The 25,684-nt window shown below is 50.2% G+C and overlaps 1 protein-coding gene and 1 long non-coding RNA gene across 2 annotated transcripts in view; both read left to right on the forward strand.

Annotated features, from left to right (window-relative positions):
• Window positions 1–25,684, forward strand: part of IGSF21 (immunoglobin superfamily member 21) — a 258,202-nt gene that overhangs the window by 47,284 nt on the left and 185,234 nt on the right. The window lies entirely within an intron of this gene.
• LOC146402582 (uncharacterized) lies at window positions 15,907–23,325 on the forward strand. Its single transcript, XR_014807162.1, has 2 exons — window positions 15,907–16,062; window positions 17,775–23,325. It is a non-coding gene; the product is annotated as an uncharacterized LOC146402582 (long non-coding RNA).

Consider the following 25,684-nt stretch of genomic DNA (forward strand, 5'->3'; position numbering starts at 1 on the left):
TGGGTGCAGCTTCCTGATGAGAAGCACAGGTGTTGGACTTAAGGCTCACACCTGCCTCTGCCACTTTCTAGCTGGGTGACCTTGCCTAAATGTCCCTCTTTATGTCTTAATTTCTTTATGGACAAAATGGGAATCATATAGTATTACACTCAGGGCCTGGGGAGGCTTGAATGAGGAGACACACGGGAGGCTCCTGGCAATCAGAGGGAGATTGTTCCGCGTGCAGACAGCTGTTCCTGGCCTGGTGGTTATAACCCACTTACGGAGGAAATGCAAGTTGCTTTCCCTTTCTGAACTTCAGCTTACTTGCTGTATATGGGATCACAGTTCCTGTACAGATGCCCACCTAGAATCACTGCAAACCCAGATGTAGGGGTTTCTATGCAGTCTTCCCAAACTGTCAAGTGCTGGGCTGGGAGGGTTGGATCACAGAGGTGGATGATGTCTGCCGGGCAGAGGTGGCCGTTCCTACAACTCTCTGGGCTGAGCTGACTGGGAGGCAGCTGTGACCTCCTGCATCCCCTGCACCCATGTGGACACCAGGAGGCCATTGTGAGCGTATGAGAGCAGCTGCCAAGCCCTGGACCTCTGGATCTACCAGGGACTGGTGAGGGAGTCTTCTAGACCTGCCCTTGAGCTCAGCAAACTCCTCAACTGTGGGGGGTGGGGGGTTAAGATAAGGAAAGGACTGTGCCTCCTGGCTCTTAGCACTGCTGCTCTACCCAGAGTCCCTGCGAGGCCCTGCCAACCTCTCTGGGCTAAGGGGGAAGGACAACCAGCATTTAGGGAACCCCTTCTGTATATGGCAGCCTTCATCCCCAGGCTGCAGATGAGGAAACTGAGGCTGCCTTGGTGAGATAGCCCTGGGAGTGAATGTCCGGGCTAGGATGCCTGTGGGACTTCTAGGCCTCTGCAATGAGGTAAACTCAAAGAGTCTCTGGCCAGGATAAAAATTACCAGAACTTATCACCCCTTCCATCCTGCTACAATTGTTATAGAGTTCCCAAACTCTTCCTGAGTGACCTGGCATACTCCTCCCTGCCCCCTACTAGGAAAGGTATTTATTTGGTCCACTCTTCCCCTATAGGGGCAATGTACACCTCAGCCAACCAGCAAGTGTGTAGTAAGACCTCTCCTCTCTCCTTTGACCCTGGGCTATAAAAACAGACAGGACCTCGAGCTCCGTGTTGGCTGGCTCTCCCTGATCATCAGGAAATTGTCCCACTGCACTTGCAGTGTCTCTTATCTCAATAAACTGATCTTTCTTTTCACCCCACTCTGAGTCTGGAAATTCTTTTTCCAACCTGCACACAGACAACAACAAAGCTGGCCTCAGCCCACCTGACTCTAGTGCCTTGGCCTCTCCTCAGGGCCAGCAGACACCTGTCCGATTCCCAAAAGTGTACCCAGGGCACTCAGGTACAGTTTCATCCTATCCCACATTCCAGGGCTTATTGGGCATAGGCTGAGGCAGCTGCTCAGAATGCAAGTGCTTTTTCCAAATGCCCTGCCAGTGACAGGAGAACAAACAAGTCTGTGCACTCAGGAATCCCCTGGCTGAGCATCTGGCTAAGGTTTTTAAAGGATAGAAAAGCCAGGAAACAAACATTAACAAAAACAACAAAAAAAACCCACATTTGTTTAAAAAGAAGGCGGACACCACCCAGATGTGCTCCCAACTCACACTGTGGCCATCTAATGGGGTAGAAAGAGGCTCTGTCCTTGTGTTCAGGGGCCAAATAGTTATTCAGCGTTTCCTTCCAGAGGCAGAGTGATGGGGACAAAGGCTTTGGAATCAAGCAGATGAAACAGGCCCGGGTGGGAATCCCAGCATCCTCCCTGAGCTCTGTGTGACCTTGGGCATGTCCCTTAACCTCTCTGAACCTCAATTTTTTTCAGCTGCAAAAGAAAATCATTCTACCTACCTGATAGGGTTTATTAGTACATTTTAGAGTATAGCATTGGTCCTGGCATGCAGTAAGTACTCAGTGTTCATTCCATTCCCCTTATTCTAGAAGCTTTAGCAAACTAAGGATAGCCTACCAGGATTTTCCCTATAGGCCAGGTTCATAGGAGGGAGTGCTCTCCAGGAAAGATGACAGAAAGTGAGGTCCTGAAGGCAGTAGGGCTATACCCCACAGGAGTCTTTGGCCTTAGGTAGGGGTAACCAAAATAGGAAAAGTCAGGGGGTTGGGGAGACCCATGATGGTGTCACACCACAGGAGGGGGCTGTCAGGGTGGTAAGTCGGGGGTAAGCTGAAACTGATTGGCAGGATGTGGATTTGGGAAGTTAAATTCTATCCCTAATCACCCTGGGGTGACTCTTCTAAACTGAAGGTGTCTCCACAGGGGTTGGGGTACTGCGGCAGGGGCTGGTGCCACATTCTGGGGTTAGAAGTCCTGAGCGCCAAGTCTGGCTCTGCTAGTTACTAGCTGCTGACTTTGGACAAGACTGCTTCACTTCGCTGAGGCTGTTTCCTAAACTGTAAATGGAGGATCATAACACTTACCTTGAGTTGTTGCAAAAAAAAAAAAAAAAAGTTAAGTGCCTGGCAGGTGGTAAGTACACAGTTAAGTAGTGATTATTATCGTGTCGTTGGTATTGATGTCACAGAGGGAGGTCGGAAGATGCTTTGCAAAAGGAATGAATGTGGATGAGAGGAGAGAGGGAGAAGGATGCAGGATGGGAGATTAGATGGATATGTATGTAAACCTTCATGTCCTTGGCCCTGGGGAGGAGATTCTTTGATGTGAACCTTCACGTTTACCCAGTGCTGGGACAGCTCTCTAAGGCTCTGGACAAGCCTGCACGGATACCTTTCAGGCAACCCTCCTGATATAAGTTCACACTTTTCATCCACTTCGCTTTGCATTGAAGACCTGAGCTTTGCCAGCTTCTCTGAAACACCATTGGTGCAGCTAGCTGTGATGGGTAGCAAAATGCATCCCCCTCTACTGCCCTTTTGGGGTGGGAGAGAGGAAGGGAGGGGGGAGGTGGAAGTGTCCACCTAGGTCTTCTCTGACTTTACAACCTGATGGCAGCTTGGGGCGCTCCCTGGGTTAAGTATTGAGATCACACCTTCCAAACCCGATGCCAGGACTCAAGATCTAACAAGAGATGTTTTCTGATTCCTAAAGATGTATTTAGTCTATGAAAAGGGAAATGCAGGTATCGCCATTATTTACGTCAATCCGGTGTAGTTGCTGACTTGATGAATCACTTTACTAAAAAGAAGGGAAGAATGTGAAAAGTATGGAATCCACCAATATGAGACCACCTTGTGGCTGGCACATTGAATTACGATGACAACAATAATTGTGCAATTATGCTAGCTCCATTTCTAGGGCACTCTGTGGGATGTGATATTACGTTCCCTTTATAGGTGAGGAAACTGAGACAGGGTGAGGTGCTGCCCAAGGTTAAATGGCTCAAAAGTGGCAGAGTTGGAATTTGAACCCAGATTTGACTGACTCCAGAGCACACTAATTTCCTTTCCCTCCTTCCATTTCTTTTTCCCTCTTTCTTTCCTTTCTTCATTTTCCTTGCTTCTTCCTTTCAATTGAATATTGCCAAATCACCAGTTTATACTCCCACCAGCCTCACTGGAATGTGCTTCCCATTCTCCCACAGTCTTGCCAAACATGGTATTAGCTAACCTTTGGAAACTTGGTCCATCTAATAAGTGAAAGGTGATATCTCAGTGCAATTTTATCATGAGTGAGGTTGAGCAGCTTTTTATGTTTTTATGAGCCATTTGTATCTCCTTTTTAAAATATCTATCATAGTCTTTGCCTATTTTAATATAAATCTGTTTGTCTGTTTCTTAGTGATTTCTTGGAACTTTTTATATATTAAGGATATAATTTGTAAAAGGAAACTGTATTAGCTTCCTAGAGCTGCCATAACAAAATACTACAGATTAGGTGGCTTCAACAATAGAGAAGAATTATTTTCTCATAATTCTGGAAGCTAGAAGTCCGAGATCAAGGAGGTGGCAAGGTTCGTTTTTTTCTGAGGCCTTCTTCCTTCACTTGCAGATGGCTGCCTCCTTCCTGAATCCTCACACAGTCTTTCCTCTGTGCACACACATCCCTCATGTCTCATGTGGGTCCCTGCATTTCCCTTTTCATAGACAAAATACTACTTTATTCTTAAGGACACCAGTTGGGTCAGATTAGGGTCACCCTAAAGGCTCTATTTTAACTTGTCTCTTTAAAGGCCCTATCTCCAAAACAGTCACATTTTGGGATGCTGGGGGCGGGGGTTAGGGCTTCCATATGTTAAATTTAAGGGGACACAATTCAGCCCATAACTGAGTTCCACATTTTTTTAGTTTATCTTTTTTTAAAGACTTACCTGTATTTATTATTTATTTATTTATTTATTTATTTATCTATTGTTTCCACTGTACAGCATGGGGACCAAGTTACACATACATATATACATACTTTTTCCTCCCATTGTTGTGTTGTGATGTAAGTATCTAGGCATAGCTCTCAATGCTGCACAGTAGGATCTCACTGTAAATCCATTCCAAGAGCAATTGTTTTCATCCATTAACCCCAAGCTCCCGATCCCTCCCACTCCCTCCCTCTCCCCCCCAGGCAGCCACAAGTCTATTCTCCAAGGCTATGATTTTCTTTTCTGTGGAAACATTCATTTGTGCTGTATATTAGATTCCAGTTATAAGTGATATCATATGGTATTTATCTTTCTCTTTCTGACTGATTTCACTCAGTATGAGAGTCTCTAGTTCCATCCATGTTGCTGCAAATGGCATTATGTCATTCTTTTTTATGGCTGAGTAGTATTCCATTGTGTATATATACCACATCTTCCTAATCCAATCATCTGTTGATGGACATTTGCTTTTTTTCCACATCTTGACTATTGTGAACAGAGCTGCAATGAACCTGCAGGTGCATGTGTCTTTTTTAAGGAAAGTTTTGTCTGGATATATGCCCAAGAGTGGGATTGCTCGGTTATATGATAGTTCTATGTATATATTTCTAAGGTACCTCCATACTGTTCTCCATAGTGGCTGTACCAGTTTACATTCCCACCCGCAGTGCAGGAGGGTTCCATTTTCTCCATAACCCCTCCAGCACTTGTTATTTCTGGACTTATTAATGATGGCCATTCTTACTGGTATGAGGTGGTATCTCATGGTAGTTTTTTTTTTTTTTTTGGTCTTTTTTTGCCATTTATTGGGCCGCTCTCGAGGCATATGGAGTTCCCAGGCTAGGGGTCGAATCCGAGCTGCAGCCACCGGCCTACGCCAGAGCCACGGCAACGTGGGATCCGAGCTGCGTCTGCAACCTACACTACAGCTCATGGCAACGCTGGATCCTTAACCCACTGAGCAAGGCCAGGGATCGAACCCGCAACCTCATGGTTCCTAGTCAGATTCGTTAACCACTGTGCCACAATGGGAACTCCTCATGGTAGTTTTGATTTGCATTTCTCTAATACTCAGGGATGATGAGCATTTTTTCATGTGTTTGTTAGCTATCTGTATATCTTCCTCGGAGAATGGTCTATTCAGGTCTTTTGCCCATTTTTCCTTTGGGTGGTTGGCTTTTTTGCCGTTGAGTTGTATAAGTTGCTTGTATATCCTAGAGATTAAGCCCTTGTCTGTTGCATCATTTGAAACTATTTTCTCCCATTCTGTAAGTTGTCTTTTTGTTTTCTACTTGTATATCTTTTTTTCCTATGTCATAAAGCCTCCTCCAATCCCTGTATTTGAATATCTACAGCCAGGTCTGATCTAGAAAACTGAATACTTATCTTTGCCGTGGTCTTCTAATTTGTCTTCTGAGACAGTGTGGTCCAGAGGGGAAGGGTGTGACTGACTTGGGGGTCACTTTGACCTGGCCTGAAATCCTGGCACTTCGCACGGCAGCAGGGTGACCTTGGGCCAGTCACTCTATCTGAGTTTCAATTCCCGCTTCTATAAATGCTGCTAATAATAGCAAGCTGGCAGGGTGGCTCTGAGGATAAAATGAGACGATGTCTGTAAAACGTCTGGCCTGTATCAGGGGCTCAATATGCTGTAGCTGTTGTAATTTTCTTTTTGAATAAGGGCTCATTAATCAAGCTTCCAGGATACATGGGGCATGAGGGGAGGGGGATGCAGAGGTGAGTGTGTCCGGCTCTCTGCTCTCAGGGGTTCATGGTCTAGAGGGGCAGCGGGCATACCTGGGCCAAGCCCCTCTGTCCTCCAAAGCGGAAGTGGGGGTGGAAGGCATTTGCAGATGTGCTGGTGCATATCTGAATCTTGAAAGCGGGGCGGGGGGGGGGGAGATTTCCCCAGGTAGCAGCGGGGGGGGGGGTGCTTTGCTGCTGGGAGGACCGGGTATGGTCGAGGGGAGGGGCAGGATGGTGGAGATCACCTTCATTGATAGAATCTCCTTCCGTCTTGGGGGTGGGGTGGGCGGTATCTGGAAGGAATGGGAGTGGTTGGAAGGGGGAGGCAGTGTGGAGCCTTGACTGGGGAAACAGAACACTCCACCTGAATTGAGTTCACCACACGAGTGTTTAGGGGCATCTGAACATGAGACTGTAAATGCTCACTGAAGGGGTGGCCACCCAAGTGGGCAAAGGGGGTCCCAGTTCCACATCCATGCCCTCTTGGCCAATCATAGGCAACCTGGCTTAGGCTGAGCTTGCAGAAAGGGAGGGCACAGCCTGGCACAGAGTGCCAAGGACCCAGGAGGGATGTGTCCTAAGCTGGAGTAAAGGATGATGATCAAAGATGGTGAGGACTGGTCCAAGATCCCTACTGGCTCCAGATGGTTGGGCAAGACAATGGAAGGAAAGAACTTGAGTGCCTGGGACTTCATCTCCTCTCATTCTTGTTTTAAGCCTGTAACGTGTGTATTACTGGCCCAGTTGTAGCAGGGAGGAGACTAAGCCTCAAAAAGATAAAACAGGAAGTTCCCCTATGATGCAGCAGGTTAAGGATCCCGCGCTGCTGTGGCTGTGGTGCAGGTTGCAATTGCGGCAAAGTTTCCCATCCCTGGCCTGGGAACTTGCACATGCCACAGGTGCAGCCAAAAAAAAATTTTTCTTCTTTTAATAAAAATAGTGAAACAATGTTCCTACAGTTGATTTAAGGAATAGATGGAGGGGCCTGGCTTAGAACCCAGGGTGCCAGCGTTCCTCTTGGTGCACACTTCTACTGAAAGGCTCAGATAGGGGTGAGTTTTTTTTTTTTTTTTTTTTTTTTTTTTGTCTTTTTGCCTTTTCTGGGGCTGCTCCCTCTGCATATGGAGGTTCCCAGGCTAGGGGTCTAATCGAAGCTGTAGCTGCCGGCCTATGCCAGAGCCACAGCAACTCGGGATCCGAGCCACATCTGCAACCTACACCACAGCTCACGGCAACGCCGGATCGTTAACCCACTGAGCAAGGGCAGGGACCGAACCCGCAACCTCATGGTTCCTTAGCCACTGAGCCACGATGGGAACTCGGGGGTGAGTCAAATGAAGGCAATTCTCATGTCATGTTCAGCGGCCCCAGCCACTGAACTTGTGGAATCCCCTCCTTTCCCACAGTGAGTGAACTTGGCTGCGTGCGGTTTGGTGCACCTTTTCTGACTCCTTTCTTAGGAGAAGAGGACACCTTCCTTTCCATCTGCTGCTGGAACCTCACTTTTACCTTCGGGCTCTTGATCTGATGGGGGTGAACATATGCTGGCCTCGCCTTTACCCCCCATGCCTGCTGATGCGGAGGAGAGGAAGGGTCCCCGGTTGAACGTTCCCTGCCTTTTCCATAGCTGGAGGGGCTGGGGGGCCAATGCATTCACTCTCCATGGCACCCAGGGTACCACTCTGAATTATTGTGTTTGGCTGAGGGTCCCACAGGTCTCTAGGGCCCTCATTCTCTCATTCCACCTCAGCCAAACACCTTCATCTCATCTGTTGTGGAAACATCTGCTCTTCTTTTAAAGACCACATTCATACGAAGGGACCGACTCCCTTAGCATCATGGTCCAGAATGCCTCCCGGGCGGCTGGAGGAGACCTTGAGAGCTCGGTAGGTCCACCCTGCTGCCTTCGGGGTGGGGGCAGGGCAAAGATGCAGTAAACCCTCTGAACGCCAGCGAGGGTCTCCGCTGTTGCCAGAGCCCCTGTACCCGCCACGGAAGAGCATCTGGCCGTTAACTTATATATAATAACCCTTAAACACTGCCATTAAGTCACCTCTCATTCTTTTAAACTACCCGGGAAGGGAATTCAGGGTGATATATGGAGGCTTTTATGGCTGGTACTGGGCAGCTTAAGGACTTAGCAGCACGCTGAACACACATTGTTGCATAAATAAGAATTGCTGTGATATCAAGGCATCACTCAGCTCCAAGTCCTGGCTTCTGCATCTCTGTATCCAAAGTCATGGCCACTTGGTCAGGGACACTGAGGACAGAGGGACTGGACCACGGAATCTCCACGATGTTGTCACAGCTGGATGTCCCGGGGGACCCTGTCGATCTTATCTTCCCCTCCCCCTCCTTCTTTCTTTAACCCAGTCTCTTCTCCAGTCCCCCTTCCGTGTTGCCTGAGGGGCAAGGGATGGCGGAGGAAAGGCATCGCCGTATGTGGGAATTTACCTACCATGTACCTACATGTATTGTCACATCAAGTCTCCAATTTTTGCAGTAGTAAAGGTTCACTCATTTACAGTTTGAAGAAGCCAGTAACAGGTCCAAGGTCACCCAGATCCTAAGTGACAAAGCTGGGATTTGAACCCTGCCTCTGTGCCTTGCATAGAAGTCATCAGCAAGAAGCGCCAGGATCTGGGGTGGGGGGCAGGGACTGGTGCTGGGGAGCCCCATGGACATTATAAAAATGGCAGTGAGAGAGCAGGGAGGGGAGGGCTGCCAGCTTTTCTTTGGGTTTGCAGGCAGGGGTGCGGTACTCACCCAGGCAGTACGTTCACATAGGAGCACATGGACAGTGTCAATATTTCATGAACGATGATGGCTGTGGGGGATGGCTGTTTACACAACGATGCTCCCCATCCTCCTTCAGCTGGGGTCTCAGGACCCAGGGAGGGCCCAAGAAGAGCCCCCACCCGCTCCCCAGGTCCCTCTGGGTGGGACTCACACAAAGCCATTGAGCAGTGCCACTGCTCAGTGCACAAAGTGCATTGAGCAATTTTGTGCCTGGTGCAGCATTTCCGTCCTGGGAGTGGGGAAGAACAGAGAGCCGGGCAGTCAAGTTGAAGTGCTTGGGGAATTCTGTTTTGCTCCAGAGCAGCCGACAACAACACCCAGACAACATTTCTCCCTTCTTCTCCTCTAACCCTCCTTTTCCTCCTCTCTTTGCAACGCTGATTGAAACGCCAGCCACCATGCATGGTCTCCTGCTCTTTCTGATTTACAAAGGTGACCCAAGGGTTCAAGAGCTCATTCCATTTTATGGCGAGACCTCAGGGAAATCATACACTTCCTCTGAGACTTCCCCCAGGCTGGTGACACAGGTGGCCAAGTCAGCAAGTGTCTTTGCCTGTGACTGGAGCCCCCTCCTCTCCTAGCACAGGGTGGGGCATTCTCTCTGGCAGTTAGTTAGGCCCGATTAATAAAACTAGAAGGTGAGCTTATTGCCAGGGAATAAGTGTTGCTTGTTTGGAGGGAGAGTGAGCTTTTAAATCAGTCCTGGGGACAGAGGAAAGGATTGTAAATGGACATCCCTGTATCAGAGAGTTTGGGGTCCACATATGGGTGCTTGATGCTAGGGATAAGCTGCAAGCCTGGGGGTGGGGGTGATGGCAGACGAATCTGAAAACAGTGGGCTATGAGCCGGGAGGAGTCAGGGTCTTTAGGAGTGTGGGTTGGGGTGTACATTATTCTACAGCAGATGGGACCAGGAGGGGTTCGAGAGCACAGCCGTGCCAGTAAGGCATCGAAGTAATGGGGTCAGCTAGCTCTGTCACAACCCCCAGCAGACAGTAGACACCTAGTAAGCGGTGGTGCTGATGCTGGAAAAGGCAGGGAAAGGCATTCCATTTAGCAGGAACAGCATGGGTCAAAGTGTATCTGAACCGAGATGCTGCATTTGGGGGATCCTATACCAGGATTAAAGGATGCAGTGCAGGGGACAAGGCAGGAAGGTGAGGTGAGAAATGGCAACTGGGGACCAGATGTTTGGCTGAGGACTGGGGTCTTGTGTCATCAGCAAAAGGGAGCCAATGACCATTTTGGAGTAGGAATTCTAGAATAAGACAGATCTTTGGCTCCTGAACCCTTGCTGCCTGGCTACAAAAGACTCATTTGAGATGATCTATGAAAATGAGAATCCAGAGTCATTTCTAAAGGGTCTGATTCAATAGGTAAAAGTATTTCCTATGAGTCAAATCTTTTACTTGTTTGGTTTTATTCTGGGTCCTTGGCTTTTATTTTATTATTATTATTTTTTAGCCTCAGGTAGGCATTACAACAATCCTATGGGAATAAGTAGTTATTACCCCCATTTTTGAGGTGGGGAAAGTGAAGCACAGAGAGGTTAAGTAATTGCTCAAGGTTGCACAGCAGCAACCACCAGGGCCAGGATTTGAAGCCAGGCTGCCAGATTCCAGAGCCCATGCTTTTAATCACACTTTTATCCTGGCCCTTAATTAGCCTGGGGAAATCTTGTTTTACTGGGTACCACCCACCATGATTCTAACAGGCTGCAGATTTGGGACCCACTGGCATTGTCTATGAATGTCCCTGCATTCAGAGAGGGGAGAGGACAGAGTAGGTGGCACCATCTTACAAATAAGGAAAATACATAAATCCGGTGTATTTCAGAATAGGATGGCTCACCTCATATCTCTTCATTCCCACCCTTGGGCCTAGGCAGCCACTGATCTTCTTCCAGCCACTGTGGTTTGGCCTTTTCTAGAATTTCATATAAGTGGAACTTTAGTTTGTGTCTCTTGGCGTCTTTGACTCGGCATAATGCTTTTGAGATTTACTTTATGTGGTTCCAGGTAGCAATATAGCTCATTCCTTTTTATTGCTGAGTAGTATTTTATTATAAGGATACACCGGCTCTGGGTTTATTTGAATATAAAAATAATGCCTTCCACCCATGGACACGGCAGGAAACTCAACCCTGTTTGTCTTGAGGCCTTGGGGATGCCCCTCATCCCCCGACTTCCTGCAGGAAATGCAGATTACCGGCCAAAAGACCCGGGCAATGGGGTCTGAGCTGCTTTCCCACAGCGCTGCTCCGGCCCTAAGTCTGAACCTCTTCCGTTCCCTGTGTCATCGGAGAGCCCTTGAGATGCTCCAGGGAAGGGATTCCTCACATCCCCTCAGTCCTTGGAGCCAGCGTTTGAGCATCTTCACAGGTGGACAGTTTGCCTTTTATCTGGTCCCAAGCCTTCCTGCTTCATTACCATGCTTCCTGTGGCTGATGTAATGGGGGCTTTGAAATGATGGCAATGTACCTTTCAGAAGCCAGGAGAAGAAGTACTGATAAGAAGACCCAGGAGTCCCTCCCCATGTCCCTCGTTAGACAAAAAGCTGTTTGAGAGTGTACAGATGCTGGCAGTACCCACTCGGAACCGGCGCTCTGCTCATTTCAGAGCGCACTGCCCGCCTTCCACCTGCCAGTGCCTGTGTTTCTTTGCCGAAGGGCTCTCTTTGCCTGCAGGACCTGTTTTGCCCACTCCATCCCCGTCTGCTTCTCCCCTCAGGTAGGATGACTCTGAGGCTTCTGTTCCCACCAGCTCCCAGGGGACGGAGCTCCTGTCGCCCTCGTGGTGATCTGCCCCATAACACACATCCTTCAGCCTCCCTAGGGTCCTGACAGTGTTCCTTGGAATCGTCCCCCAAAGAAACTGCATGCTTGCAAATCTTAGTCTCGGGTCTGCTTCTAGGGGCCATTTATTGAGCATTTGCGGTCTCTGAGGCTCTGGGCTAGATGCTTCCTACATTATTATCATCAGAGTCCCCTGAGGTGGCACGCATGCCATCACAGTTGTTTTGAAGGTGACGTGCCCAAGGCCCAGAAAGGGTGAGGGATTTGTCCAAAGTCAAGTGGTCAGGCCAGGTTTCCAGCCCCCAGCACTTACCCCGCCTCCGGGGCCCCTGAATACCTGTGTGAGCTTCAGAGACACACTCTGTCTTGGGTGCTCACAGGCCAGGATGCTGTGCCAGCTCCGCCACAGATGTACTGTGTGGTCTCGGGCAAGCTACTTGCCCTCTCTGGGCTCTATTTCTCCCTTACAGTCTGCAGGGCTTGGAGGGCTTGATGTAAACAGGTCCTTCTAGCACTGACACTTGGTAAAATCTAAGGCTGAAAAAGGGATTTGAGGACAAATAATGCCCCCCTTTCACCCGGTGGGGGTCAATATGTTGAGTCAGCATCTGTAGACGGAAAGGAAAGAAGGCAAGAGGCTTTGAAGGGTTCAGGTTCAGGTGACCATGGAGTAACAGGTGGCCCCAGGCCCCCCACAATGGAGGTGGGAGACTGGGAGGGTGGGGTAGCCGTCCAAGGTTAAGGGTAGGAAGGTCAGTCGGGATTTCTCCCTCTCAGCTGGAAACATCCTTAAAGAAGCTGCCGGGGGTGGGGGGAGCTCCTTTGGTTGGGTCCCTTAGGTTGGATCCCCTGAGCAGAGGCTGCTCCAATCCTGCCTCCCGAGAGGGCCCACTCTCTAAGGTCACCTCTCCCGCCCCACCCATGACAAAGGAATGGTAGTTGGTGGAGGGAGAGCTAAGGAGCCAGTGGCGCCTCCACTTCTGAAAGCAGAGAGCAGGGTGGAGGGAAGAGCCGGGAAGATATGACTGTGCCTGTTAAGCGCACCCAGATTAGTGGGTGCTGATTGTCCCAGCCCTCTCAGAGGAGAGGCTCACAGCCTCCACCAGGGGCTGGTGCTCCATCCCTGCTCCTGGTGCCAGATCATGCTCAGCAGATCTCTCTGCCAAGCCCTGAGTGCCTTGGGGTGGGTCTCATCTCCTTGGGTGTGTGCCTCCCCCACCGCCCCTGCCCCATGGCTGGCCTGGATTTCTGAAGCTGCAGAACGAGGCCCAGAGATATCAAAGGCCTTAACTTTGGGGACACAGCAATGAGCCTGGGTAGGAACTCAGCTTCCTGCTCCCAGGCCATGGGCTGTGTCTGGAGGGTGGGGACAAGAAGGATTTTGACGGCAATGTCAAATGGGAAAGCTACTTTAAAAAACCACAGAGGGAGTTCCCGTCGTGGCGCAGTGGTTAACGAATCCGATTAGGAACCATGAGGTTGCGGGTTCGGTCCCTGCCCTTGCTCACTGGGTTAACGATCCGGCGTTGCCGTGAGCTGTGGTGTAGGTTGCAGACGCGGCTCGGATCCCGCGTTGCTGTGGCTCTGGCGTAGGCCGGTGGCTACAGCTCCGATTCAATCCCTAGCCTGGGAACCTCCATATGCCACAGGAGCGGCCCAAGAAATAGCAAAAAGACAAAAATAAAAATAAAAAATAAAAAACCAGGAGTTCCCGTCGTGGCGCAGTGGTTAACGAATCCGACTAGGAACCATGAGGTTGCGGGTTCGGTCCCTGCCCTTGCTCAGTGGGTTAACGATCCGGCGTTGCTGTGAGCTGTGGTGTAGGTTGCAGACGCGGCTCGGATCCCGCGTTGCTGTGGCTCTGGCGTAGGCCGGTGGCTACAGCTCCGATTCAACCCCTAGCCTGGGAACCTCCATATGCCGCGGGAGCGGCCCAAGAAATAGCAACAACAACAACAACAAAAAGACAAAAAAATAAAATAAAATAAAAAAAAATAAAAAAATAAAAAACCACAGAACTCTTCATTTGGCCAAATAACTACAGGGGGAGGATTGGGCACATCCTCAGCTTACAAGCACCTGAGCCGTGAACACCTAGACACCTCGGGCTTCAGTTTTTAGACACTGGGGGCCTCGTGGCGAAGTTAAGGAAAGAGCATGGCCTCTGGAGCCAAACAGACCTGAATTCCAGCCTGGCCTCCTCCCAGCTCAAGACCAGGGATCTGGCCAACCTTTCTGAGCCTTAGAGGCCCCATCTGGAAAATGCGGCAATGGTGCCATCCTCCCAGACCTGCTGTCAAGATCGAAGGATCCCGTATACGTAGGGCACCTCAGGGCACACGGTGCAGGCTCCCAACGATGAACATCCCAAGGGGAAATCTTCTGTTCTGTTGAGGTGGAGAGTCTGTGTGCTGGGGTTTCGGAAGATTGACCCGCCCCGCCCCGCCCCTTCCCCGCCCCGCCCCGCCCCTTCCCCGCCCATCTCACCACACAGCTCGGGGCGGGGCTTGCCTCTTCTTCCTGGGCGAGGTGGGCGGAGTTACTGGGTCCCAAGGATTTAGGATGCAGCGGGGTTTCCCAAGTTAAGAGTTTCCCATCCCGGGCAACCACAAACACAGATAAAACTTTGTCAGCTACCCCAGCATGGAGGGGGCTTTGGGGGCCACCGTGGGGCTCCAAAGACCATCAACCATGACCGCAGTGCAGCGGCAACATTAGCAACAGTGATGCCACGCCCACGGCTTATTGAGCGCTTGTTGGGTGAGGGCCCTTGGCATGCATTCTGGCCTTTTATTTTTCGAGACTCATTTGAGGATGGCAGGTATTTTTCTTCGGCCCTTTCAGAGATAAGGGAGCAGAGCGGGTGGATGACTTACTGAAGTGTGCGAGCCTCACAGGCTGTGATTTTCACGGTGACTTTCTTCATTGCGGCCACTGACACGGCTTCTCTGCAAAGATGTATGGCTTGATCCAGGGAGCTGACTTGTAAGTGAACTTTTAGGACAGGCCCTTCTAGAACCTAAGGATGACATGGACTCTGGGGGCCTGGAGGATCAAGAGCCAGCTGTAATCCAGTCTGTGGGCATGTTCTGACCAGCCTAGGCCTGTGGGGCAGGTGGTCCAGGGCTCCAGGTTTTGCCTCTGCCCAGAAAAGTGCACACAGGGCTCTGAGCACATGTCCAGAGATGGGGGTGCAAGAACCCCATATGTGTGTGTTTCTCAGATAAATTTTTTTTCCCAGCCAATTACTGCCTTGCCCTGTCCTCTAATTCACCAGCACTTATTGATGTGCTCCTTGCTTGGTTAATGTGCATAGTGCCCCAGAAACAATTGTCTTACTTCTCTCTCCTTGTCACTCAAGCTGGGAATTCTCTCCATTTAGAGTATTGACTCTGTGTGCGGGAGGGTCCCTGGGAATCACAGACTGAACTGGGGGAGGTGGCACATGAACTTTTAAAAAGAATTATTTAGGAGTTCCTGCTATGACACATGGGATTGTGGCATCTCTGCAGCACCAGGACGCAGGTTGGATCCCCAGCCTGGCACAGTGGGTTAAAGAATCCAGTGTTGTTGCAGTTGTGGTGTAGTTTGCAGCTGCAGCTCACATCTGATCCCTGGCCCAAGAACTCCATATGCTGCTGGGCAAGGAAAAAAAAAAAAAAAAGCAATATTCAATATGCCTGTTGTATTTCCTATAGCAAACCAAGCTTCTTGATGGGTAGAGACGGTAATGAAAATCTGAATTCGAACTTCCTGGGGGTTGATTGGAAAGGCTCTGTGGTCAGTGAGTTTACAGAAAGGGGCAGGGGTGGAGGCCGAGAAGCATCCCAGACAGGCAACATCCCAGGTTGGGGGATGTGGAGGTAGACACAACAGGACAAGTTTCTTTTGTTTTGCCAGATCTCATTGGCCGGTGCTGATGTGAACAATGAGATTTCAATCAGCTGTAATAGCCATCACCTTGAAGTGTGAGGTTGTCTGGGAAAAAGAAGACCAGAAGGCAGGGGTGGCGGGGGGGAGATGGAGGGGAGATAGAGGCTGGAAGGAGAGAGTAAGGAGGAGGACATCTCTGAATACCTACTGTGTCCAACCTCCATTTCTTGGCAGCCTGCTGGAGGTCAGTCCAAGGATGCTACAGTCAGGTCACCTTATTACCCCCTTTTTTTTTTTTTTTTTTTTTTTTTTTTTTTTTGGTCTTTTTAGGCATATGGAGGTTCCCAGGCTAGGAATCGAATCGGAGCTGTAGCCACTGGCCTACACCACAGCCACAGCAACGTCAGATCAAAGCCTCGTCTACAAACTAGCAGCTCACAGCAATGTCAGATCCTTAATCTTCTGAGCAAGGCCAGGGATCGAACTTGTATCCTCATGGATATTAGGTTTGTTTCCGCTGAGCCATGACAGCAACTCCCTATTACCTTCTTAATAACCCTTTGTGAGCAAGCTGTATTTCCTTTGTTTTACAGACGAGGGAGTGGAGCCTTAGAGAGAACTCTTGACCACTTAAAGGGAACTCAGGTTTCAGTCCCACATCTGTCTTCTCGGGTTCAAATCCCCAATCGACCTCCTGCTAGTATGTGATATCAGACAAGTTACCTAAACTTGTGTTGCCTCCATTTCCTCATCTGTGAAATGGGGATGATATGACAGAACGCACTGGGGTTGAATGAGTATTAAATGAGTTAATACGTGTTAAACTCATGGAGCGGCGCTAGGTTCATATTCAATTCCGTACAAGTATGAGCTATTATTCTATTATTATCATGCTATGTGTGTAGTTTATTCAGCACCACATGGATGTCCTTTCTCTCTCTCCCCAGCCCCCTTCCTGACAGCACCCCCCCCCTTAAGAGTTAAGCCCTGGTGTCAGCTTCTCCAGCCCACCAGTGACGTGGGTGCCTCCCCACCTCCCAGCCAGGGGCGTTGGCTCCCAGGGAACAGGTTCCTCCGAGAGACCCAGACCCGTCGTAGCAGGTGGAGAGGTGTGGGTGGTGGGGGCAGAGATGCGGATCCCCACCCCCGCCGCCCTTCTCTCTGAGAATCTGAGGGCATAAGTTAGATAACCGTGACACCTGTTTTAAATTAGCCTTCAGAAGCCTCCGACAGCTGAGAAATTATTTAACAGGGAAAGAATTGAGTACATGAATAAATATTAATATTAAATCACCGCTTCCCTAGATTTAAAGGGAAGGAAGGGGGACTCACTGAGAAGCAGAGATGCTCCTGCATGTGGTTCAGGGAAGTGAGGCAGGGGAGGGGGAGGCCAGGCTATTGGTCACCTGTTCCTGTCTGATCCCAACGGGGAGGGCCTCCATCTGTCAGAGGGCCGGACAGGTGGCAGAGACTCTTGGCTGCTCAACAGGTAGCTTGTTGGAACTCCAGCCTTCCCTGGCTGAGATCCCTGGGGGGCCACAGGGCAGCCTGAAGGCAGCTGACCCATCCCCCCCACCCCCGCTCTGAGAGGGGCCACACTGGGGCTCAAGGGTCCAGCACAGTGGCCTCCTGTGAACCCCTTCCTCCATGTGAAAATACGAAAATGTCTATTTTATGAACACATGGGTATAACAGCAAATCTAACCTGGGCTGGATTCAAAATTATATGTTCATTATTATTATATTGGTTTTTTCCCCCTGATTGTAAAAGGAATCAAAATCAGGACATTTGGTGGGGCCCTGGGCACTGTGCCTGCTGGCCCTGATGGCTGAGTCGGTTCCCCCGGCCTGGGGTGGGGGGCTGCTGCTTGGCTTGGGGAAGTCCAGCCTGGTGAGGAGGGGCCGTTCGGGGAGGGGGTGGGGTGGGTGTACGCATCTCAGTGTTGGGAGGATTTGGAAGCTCGGACCCCATATTCCAGGCCCAAATCACACATCATATTAAGGAATAATAAATTGCTAGCAATGATAATGATGATAATAAGAAATTGCTCACTTGGCTTTAGCTTTCCTGACTGCCTTGGTAGCCATGAACTGACAACAGGAGTCCTCACTGTGGCTCCTTGGTTAAGAAGCCGACTAGGAACCATGAGGATGCAGGTTCGATCCCTGGCCTCACTCAGTGAATTAAGGATCTGGCATTGCCGCGAGCTATGGCGTAGGTTGCAGATGTGGCCCGGATCCAGCATTGCTGTGGCTGTGGTGCAGGACAGCAGCTGCGGCTCTGATTCCACCCCTAGCCTGGAAACGTCTATATGCTGTAGATGTGGCCCTGCAAAGGAAAAAAGAAAAGAACTACCAACAATGCTGCAGGCTCAAGGTCTGGTGTTTCTCTCCTTTCACCTGGAAGCCTCTTCCAGAGCATCTGAGGGTCTCGCTTCCTAATCATCTTGGGAAGCTCCCCTAATGTCATGGCCCCAGCGGGGTCTTTCCTGACCTTTCTAAGTGACCCCTCCCATCCTTTCACTCTCTGTCCCTTTACCCTGCTTATCACTTCCTAATATCACATGATGTGACACATACAAACATATGCCAAAATAGCTACCATATATCGTACATGCCGTCGACCTTGACCTGGTCGTGGTCCACTAGACTGTAAGCTCCGTAAGGGTGGGGACTGTGTCTCCCTCATCCCTGTGTCCTTCGCATCGAGGCCATTGCCTGCGTCCAGCTTGTGTTCAGTATGTATTGTTGAATGAGTGAATGGCGCACTTCTGGCACGTGGCAGGTACATCAGCCATGGTACCTGGCACATTGGGGTGAGTCCTCCCTGCTCCACACGAGAAGGAATCCCCTCCTTCCGCCACCAGGGAGGCCGAGGTCTGGACAGATGGACAGAGGAACACACGGAGTAGACGAACGGTGTCCCTCATGAAGCCAAGTGTGCCAGGCCTGCGGTGTCAGCTGAGAAGAGAAGGGGACTGGGGGTGCCAGCAGAGAAGGCGTGAGGCCCAGCAGAGACTTGGTTTCCCCTCCTAGGCCAAGTGCAGCCCTCCAGCTCTTCTCTGCTCCAGATCTTTCCAGGCTCTTTAGGAAGTTGGAGGGGACCAGGAATGGGGGGCCCTGGTTGAAGCACCTGCCCCACGCAATACAACCCGGGGGATGCTCCTGCCCTCCTGGCCTCTGTCAACCCCCACGCCCCCAGGGGTTTGGTGCCGCCCTCTGCCAGAGCTCGGGTTGCTCAGGGACAGGGAGGGGCCTGTTTCATTTCCGTCCCCTCGTCCAGATCCCCTGCTCTGGGCCTGATGCCTGCAGGGGCTGGTGGACCTTCAGAGGTTGAGCAAACATGTTCTGGTACCGTTTGGGCACCTCCTGGTATTTCCAAGGCCCCATCCTACACCTCGCAGTGAGCGCGCGGTTCTGACGAACACCAAACTGACATCAGCCACAGCCTTGCTCAGCTTCCTGTCTGATTGGGGCAGTGACATTGATGGGACAGGGTGGTTTTAATTAGACGGCTGTGTGCACTGACCCAAGCCCTGTTTTGGCCCAGGATTTCCTGCTGGAACAGCCCAAATCCTGTGTGTGATCATAACAATAAGGACCTTTGGTTTGTGGCGCAGCTTAGATGAGATGATGAGGGAATCTCTCAGGGGGTGGGGGTGGCCAGTGACCTGCCCTCCATCTCAAACCCCTGCCTGCCCCTGAAGCCCCACTGTGCCCTGGAAAGATGCCCTCCACTCTGTTAGGCGGAAGGTCAGCTCGCTCTCTCTTGAATTCGTCCCCCAAGTATTTGGTGTTGAGGGGGGTGGTTCCCAAGGCTCTGAGCTTCCCCTGCCCCCTGCCCCCTGCCCCTAGGAGCACGTCTGGCCTGACAGCATCTTTGGGCTCCCCAGGCTGTGTCCTTGGGCCCAGGCAGCATCTAGGACAGTGTACAGGCTCTGTTAGGCACATCTCGAACCCACTGATGTCATCAGACTAGACACTGAACCGGGATGGTGACTTACATTCTTTTGTGTCTGCTGAGCTGAGCTCTAAATGAGGAACGAGGATTTAGAGAAGTTAAGAAACGGGCCCTCAACTTCCCAGCTGGAAAGTTCCAGAACTGGACTGAGGTGCCGATCTGTGAACATCTGCCCTGTGCCAGGTACCCCGTGTGTCATCCTTTAAGTCAGGTCTGCACCCTTTCCTGATGGGGACAAAGCCTTGAGCCTCGGGCAGGACACGCTTCCTTTCCACCAGAGAATGGAAGGCTCAGCACCATTTCCAGAAAGGGTCTCTTCCAGAGTGACTTGTTCCTACTTGCTTCCTGACACGTGGCCTGAGTCCCCACGCCTGTTCAGGCCATCGCAGAAGCCCAGGTTTTTTCCTCGCAGCAGCTCCAGAGCTGGAGTTGGGTAACTTGTGAATCTCATGAGAAAAAGCCTCACTGTCTGATTCGGTCATCACTGCTGCATGAATAAATGAAGGAAAGTGAGACTCATTTCTGAATTCCATCTTCTCGTCCCCCACCAACTGTCCCCTTGGTTTCTGCTAGGGAGGGGTCCTCAGTACAATCCCTATTGGTGGTATTGGGGCCAACGTGCTGCATGGGGTGGGAGGCCTTTCCACCTGGTGAAATTATCTGTGGACTCCACCTCTGTGTCGTCCACTTGACCCGCGTCCCAGGTCCCCAGGCCCTCATCTCTTGCTCCCCTGATGAATCAATCATTTGAGCCACCATCACTGTCCTCCTGCAGACATGACCTCACTCTTAACCCGGAGGCCCAGGCATTCCAGGAGGCCAGTCCCACGTTCCCCAGCTGGGCTGCCCTCTCCTCCGTATATCTTTTTTCTAAGAGAGTGACCTGAACCCTGTGTGCTGTTCCAAAAGCAGCTTCGGAGGCCCCTGCAAGAGGCAGCTGGGTGATTGCTGGCACTGAGGCACGAGCTAAGCTTACACTTGGTGTCAAAACCTGCTGGCTGGTCTCAGGATGCTATTGGGGTGGCAGAAGGGGCACTGGGCTAGGAGTCAAGCCACCCAGCTCTGCCACACCGCCTCTCAGAGACTCAGTTTCCCCATTGATAATAAAACAAAAGGGCTTCATTCCCTGAACTTTGTGCCACCATCCAACTCTGAGATTTGGGAATTCTCCTTTCCCCATGCAGCTAAACTCCATGAGAACAGGTTATATCTGTGAATTGGTGAATTTTCTTTTAAAGTACACCTCCGTATAGCTGGCCAAAAAGAAAAAATAATAATAATAAAGGATGTATGTGAGCAAGACATACATGGCAGTAAAAAGATATTCTAGGAACAATGAGAATCTTGTGCATATGATACCTACAGGTGTGACGTCTGAGATGAGCCCAGAAAGCTGGCACAAGCCAGGTCATGCAGGGCCTTGAGCTGCATCCTAATATCATGAGGTACAAAGTAGCTATAACTGTGTAATAACCCATCCCAAACTTAAGGCTTAAAACCACCATTCACCCTTACAACCATGGACCTAAGGTTGGTGGGGGACAGGCTGATCTGGGCTGGGCTCAGTGGGACAGTCCTCTTTAATCTGTGGGTCTGGCTGGGCTTTGCGCTGGGCCCGCCAGTTGCGTTTAACTCTGTCCCACATGTGCTCACTCTGGGGTCCCTACTGAGGGAGCAGCAGCTCCAGAGGAAACCTCTTCTCACAGAGAAGGCAGAGTGCAAGGGGCAAATCCCAGTATTCAAGCCCCTTTTCAGTGTAGCTGGTGCCTAATACCCCACTGGCCCAAACCAGTCACATGACCATGGCAGGTGGATGGGTGGGGAAGGATGTTCTGCCCACAGAGAAAGGGAGAAAGGATAGGAATTTGCTCAACAATAGGCCAAGTGATCAGAAGGTAATGCGGCTTAATGATTAAGAGTCAGGCCAACATGAGCTCACATTCTGATGCTTGTGAATCCTGCGTCTTAGGGCAAGTAAGTTTCCCTCTCTGTGCCTTGGTTTCCCCATCTGCAAAGCAGAGGCTGTCAGATGTAGCCCATTAAATTGCATTACGTTGGGCTTCACACAGAAGGAGCACCTAGGTCAGCCATTATTTCAAAGAGACGGAGAGATAGTCCAATTTCATCTTTGTCATCATTCCTGATCCCCCTCCCTGTTACTTCCTTCCTCTGAACCAAACCGCCCTATTCTCCCGCTCCCCCCCCCCGGGGGGGTTGCCTCTCTCTTCAAATATTTGGAAGCATCCCCAAAGCCCCCAATCTTGGTCATGGTTCGGCCAAGCTACATGGATTTTGTTTCTTTAATCTTTTCTCATAAATTAATCCCTCTGAACCTTTCATCATTTTCGTCACACAAGATTCAAATGAGACACATCTCTGGGCTCCCACTATACACAGGTGGCAGTCCGGTGACAGGCTGTCGTGATGACAGGATACTTGTCCTGCTGGGGTGGGGGTGGGGTTTACACCAGGCTGCCCAAGAGATAAGGGGATTCGAGCATCAGAAACCTGACCCCACACCGGAAGGCAGCCCACGTTTTTGTTGGCGTCCTGCCCACAGGTGGAAGGACCATCTCTACCTGGGTGCTTTCTGTGGTGGGGATGGGAAACAGGACTCATGGGTGCCACCTCACCCAGCCACTCTGTGGCAGCTGGCCCCCCTTTGTCCCTTATATAGATATGTGTCCTGTCTTGTACACAATGTGGTTAATCTTCCATTTAATTCTAAGAGATTAAAACCCATCCTTTTGTAGGGTTTCAAAGCCTGGGGTGGTTCCAACGCCTGGGGTGGTTGCAACTCGCTGGTTCATCCTTGCAGAAAGGATCAAGGGGTTCCCACAAACTGGACAGTGGCTGGGACAGTCAAGTCCATCTGAGGGCTGCACGCATGATCTGGGGCTTGCAGAATGCCAGGTATACGCCGTCCTTCTGTCAGTCTCTGAGATGTGGGTTTAGAACCTGGCTGCTTATTTCTAGAACTTTCTAGGAAATATTTACCCCAACTGAGCTTTGAAATGGTTTCTAAATATAAAAGCGATCAAGAGAACACTGCAACAAAGCATGATCTGGACCCACATTCCTCTGAGTTCCTCTGAGTTCCTCCAGGCAGCAGGGGATTCATGTGGATTTGTAATTCCTAATGGCATTTCTGAAGCATTTCGCTCTCGGGCTATGTAGCCCATAGACAGCTAAAATACTCTTACACGGGCACAGGACAAATCTGAGCTGCATTCCTCCTTCCTAACTGTGAGGATGTATAACCTGGTTGCTAAAGATCGATTTTGGAGTGCCGCATCCTGGGGCAGGAACCAGCTCCACCACTCACTAGCTATGTGATCTCGGGCAAGTACTGTGGCTCCTCGGGGCCTCAGTTTCAACCTTTGAAAAATGGGGATAAGAGGAGTTCCCGTTGTGGCTCAGTGGTTAACGAATTCAACTAGGAACCATGAGGTTGTGGATTCGATCCCTGGCCTTGCTCAGTGGGTTAAGGATCCGGCGTTGCCGTGATCGCAGGTAGGTCGCAGATGAGGCTCGGATACCTCGTGGCTGTGGCTCTGGCGTAGGCCGGTGGCTACAGCTCCAACTAGACCCCTAACCTGGGAATCTCCATACGCCGCGGGTGCAGCCCTAAAAGAGACAAAAAAAGAAAAAGAAAGAAAGAAAGAAAGAAAGAAAAATGGGGATACTAATAACACCTATTTCACAAAGTTGCTATAAGGGTCAGTACATCCAAAAAAAAAATAAAAAGCGCTTCTGAGAATACCAGCACACAACAATGGTTACATGTGCGTTTGCTGCTGTTGTGGTTGTCCATGTCTCCATAGCTGGGCGAGCCATTTCCGGTCTTTGAGCCTCAATTTCTCCATCTATAACATAGGCATGCTGCTACTTGCCTACGTGTCTCCCAGAGGCTCTTGTGAGAATCAAGTAAAATAAAGTGGGTGAAAGTGCTTTGCAAAACGGCAGAGCATCCTACGTGTCCAAAGATTGTTAGAGAGGTGGCGGCGTAAATGCACAGGCAATGAGGTGAGCGATGAGCTGTGGTATTTAAATGAGAATTTCGGAGCTCCCCAGAAGCCTTTTATTCCCCGTCCCCAAACACTTGGTGTGTCGGAACATCTCGTCATCGCTTTCTGTTCTCTACCTGGGAGACTGATTTGCTGGAAATTGGCTTGGGGGAGGCAAGGCTATTAGGGGCAGAGCGCAAAGGGAGGGGGCTTATAAATCTTCCCCCAGCCATGGAGAGTTGCTAGAGGATTGGGGAAAGGATTATAGAATCTCAATCTCTCCCTCTCTCCCTTCTCTCTCTCTCCATCCTCTCTCCCTTCTCTCTCTTTCTCTGCATCTTTTCCTCCCTCCCCTAGAAGCAGTGAGGAATAAGAGGGACACCACCTGTCTCAAAGCCAGGTACCTGAAAGTCACTCTCCACACGTCCCTCTCCCTCCCTCTCAAGGCCTGGGAGGATTCCTCCCTACTGTCACTAGGAACTGCCCCTCCTCAGCCACAGAGTCTGCATCTTCCCCCCTGAATGTCTTCAGGAGCATCCCAGCAGGACCTCTTGCTTCCTTTCTTTTCTTAGAATCGGTTCTCCAAGAAACCACTACAGGATCTTACAAAAAGGATGTTAATCCTATCCTTCCTTGAATCCTTTGGTAGCTTCCCTTTGTTTATAGGAAAAAAAGTCCACATCCTCTGAAGAAGGTACTATTATTGTTCCTTTTTGAAAATTGAAATAGAGCTGATTTATAACATGATGTTAGTTTCAGGTGTCACCACACAGTGTCCAGTGTTTTTATAGAGTATACGGTATTATCCCATTTTACTGATGAGGACATTGAACCCCAACCTATGTAAGTAGCTCTGACCCCAGATCCCACAGCTCAGAAGTGTCGGGATTGGGACCCTGGCCCCAGAAGCCTGGGTTCGTCCTCCTCTGCCACCTCCTCTCAGGCCACTGGTTTTCTCTCTGTCCCTCTGATTGAATGGCTTCCTTCTAACCTCTTAGCCTTTGCATATGCTCTTCCCCACCACCTAGAATTCTCTTCCCTCCTCTCACTGCCTCCTGAACCTCATCTAACGTCACCTGGGCAACTCCTGCTCTTCCTCTAGGCAGACTTTTCTATGGCACTTGCCCAGGGAGGGCTCCGGGCAGGGTCTGGGATCTATACACAGCCCTTCTCTCTTTCTTCAACACATGTATCCTAGTTGCAACCACCTTCCCTCTTATGAATATCTGCCTCTTCTGTTAGAGCAGTAGCATGAGGGCAAGGGTGGCATCTCTGTCAGTTCATGATGCTGTAACAAAATACCACAGACATTGGTTTCTCACCATTCTGGAGGCTTGAAATCCAAGACCCAGGGGCCAGCAGGTTTGGTTCCTGGTGAGAACCGTCTTCCTGGCTCACATTCAGCCACCATCTCTGTGTCCTCACATGGCAGAGGTGGGGATTGGAGAGGGGTGGTCTTTCGCTTCTTATGAGGGTGCTAATCCCTTTCTAGAGGCCCCACCCTCATGACCTCATTTAAACCTCATGACCTGCCAAAGGCCCATCTCCAAATATGGTCACATCGGAGGGGCGGGTGGTTAGAGCTTCAGCATATGAATTTTGAGGGTTCACATTCAGTCTATAACAGGTGGTGTATACCTTAGTTCTCTTTGGATCACTGATTCCAAGCGCAGTTCTTGGAACTAAGCGGGTACTCAGGACATTTGTTGAATGAATGGATGAGGGAATGAATGAATGCACGAAAGAATCAATAAAGAATTATAATGCTGCTTAGACACTGAATCTGGGAGTCCCTCCTAGACTTGAGAGGAACCCTAAAAACCCAGTCCTGTCCTCAATGGTTTTTGTGCTACCAGAGAGGGCTGGACAAATCACCATTTAGCAAAGACCTAACTGGTGGCAACGTTGTGGCTGGTCAGGGTATTTGCACGTTTCCAGAAAAATAAAAATAAATAAAATTTAAAAAAAAAAGAGGAAGCCATCGTGTGGAACTGCTCCTATCTCCCACCCATGATGGAGACCGTGGGATTAGATCCCTGCTGTGACATCGTGTCCCGGGATTCGATCTCAGGCCATGAAATATAACCATGCATTTAGAT

The sequence above is a fragment of the Sus scrofa genome, chromosome 6 (genome assembly GCF_054392235.1).
Source record: "Sus scrofa isolate SSC_HxYL_T2T_F1_AM1 chromosome 6, Sscrofa_HxYL_maternal_Yorkshire_Landrace_v2.0, whole genome shotgun sequence".
NCBI lineage: Eukaryota > Metazoa > Chordata > Mammalia > Artiodactyla > Suidae > Sus > Sus scrofa.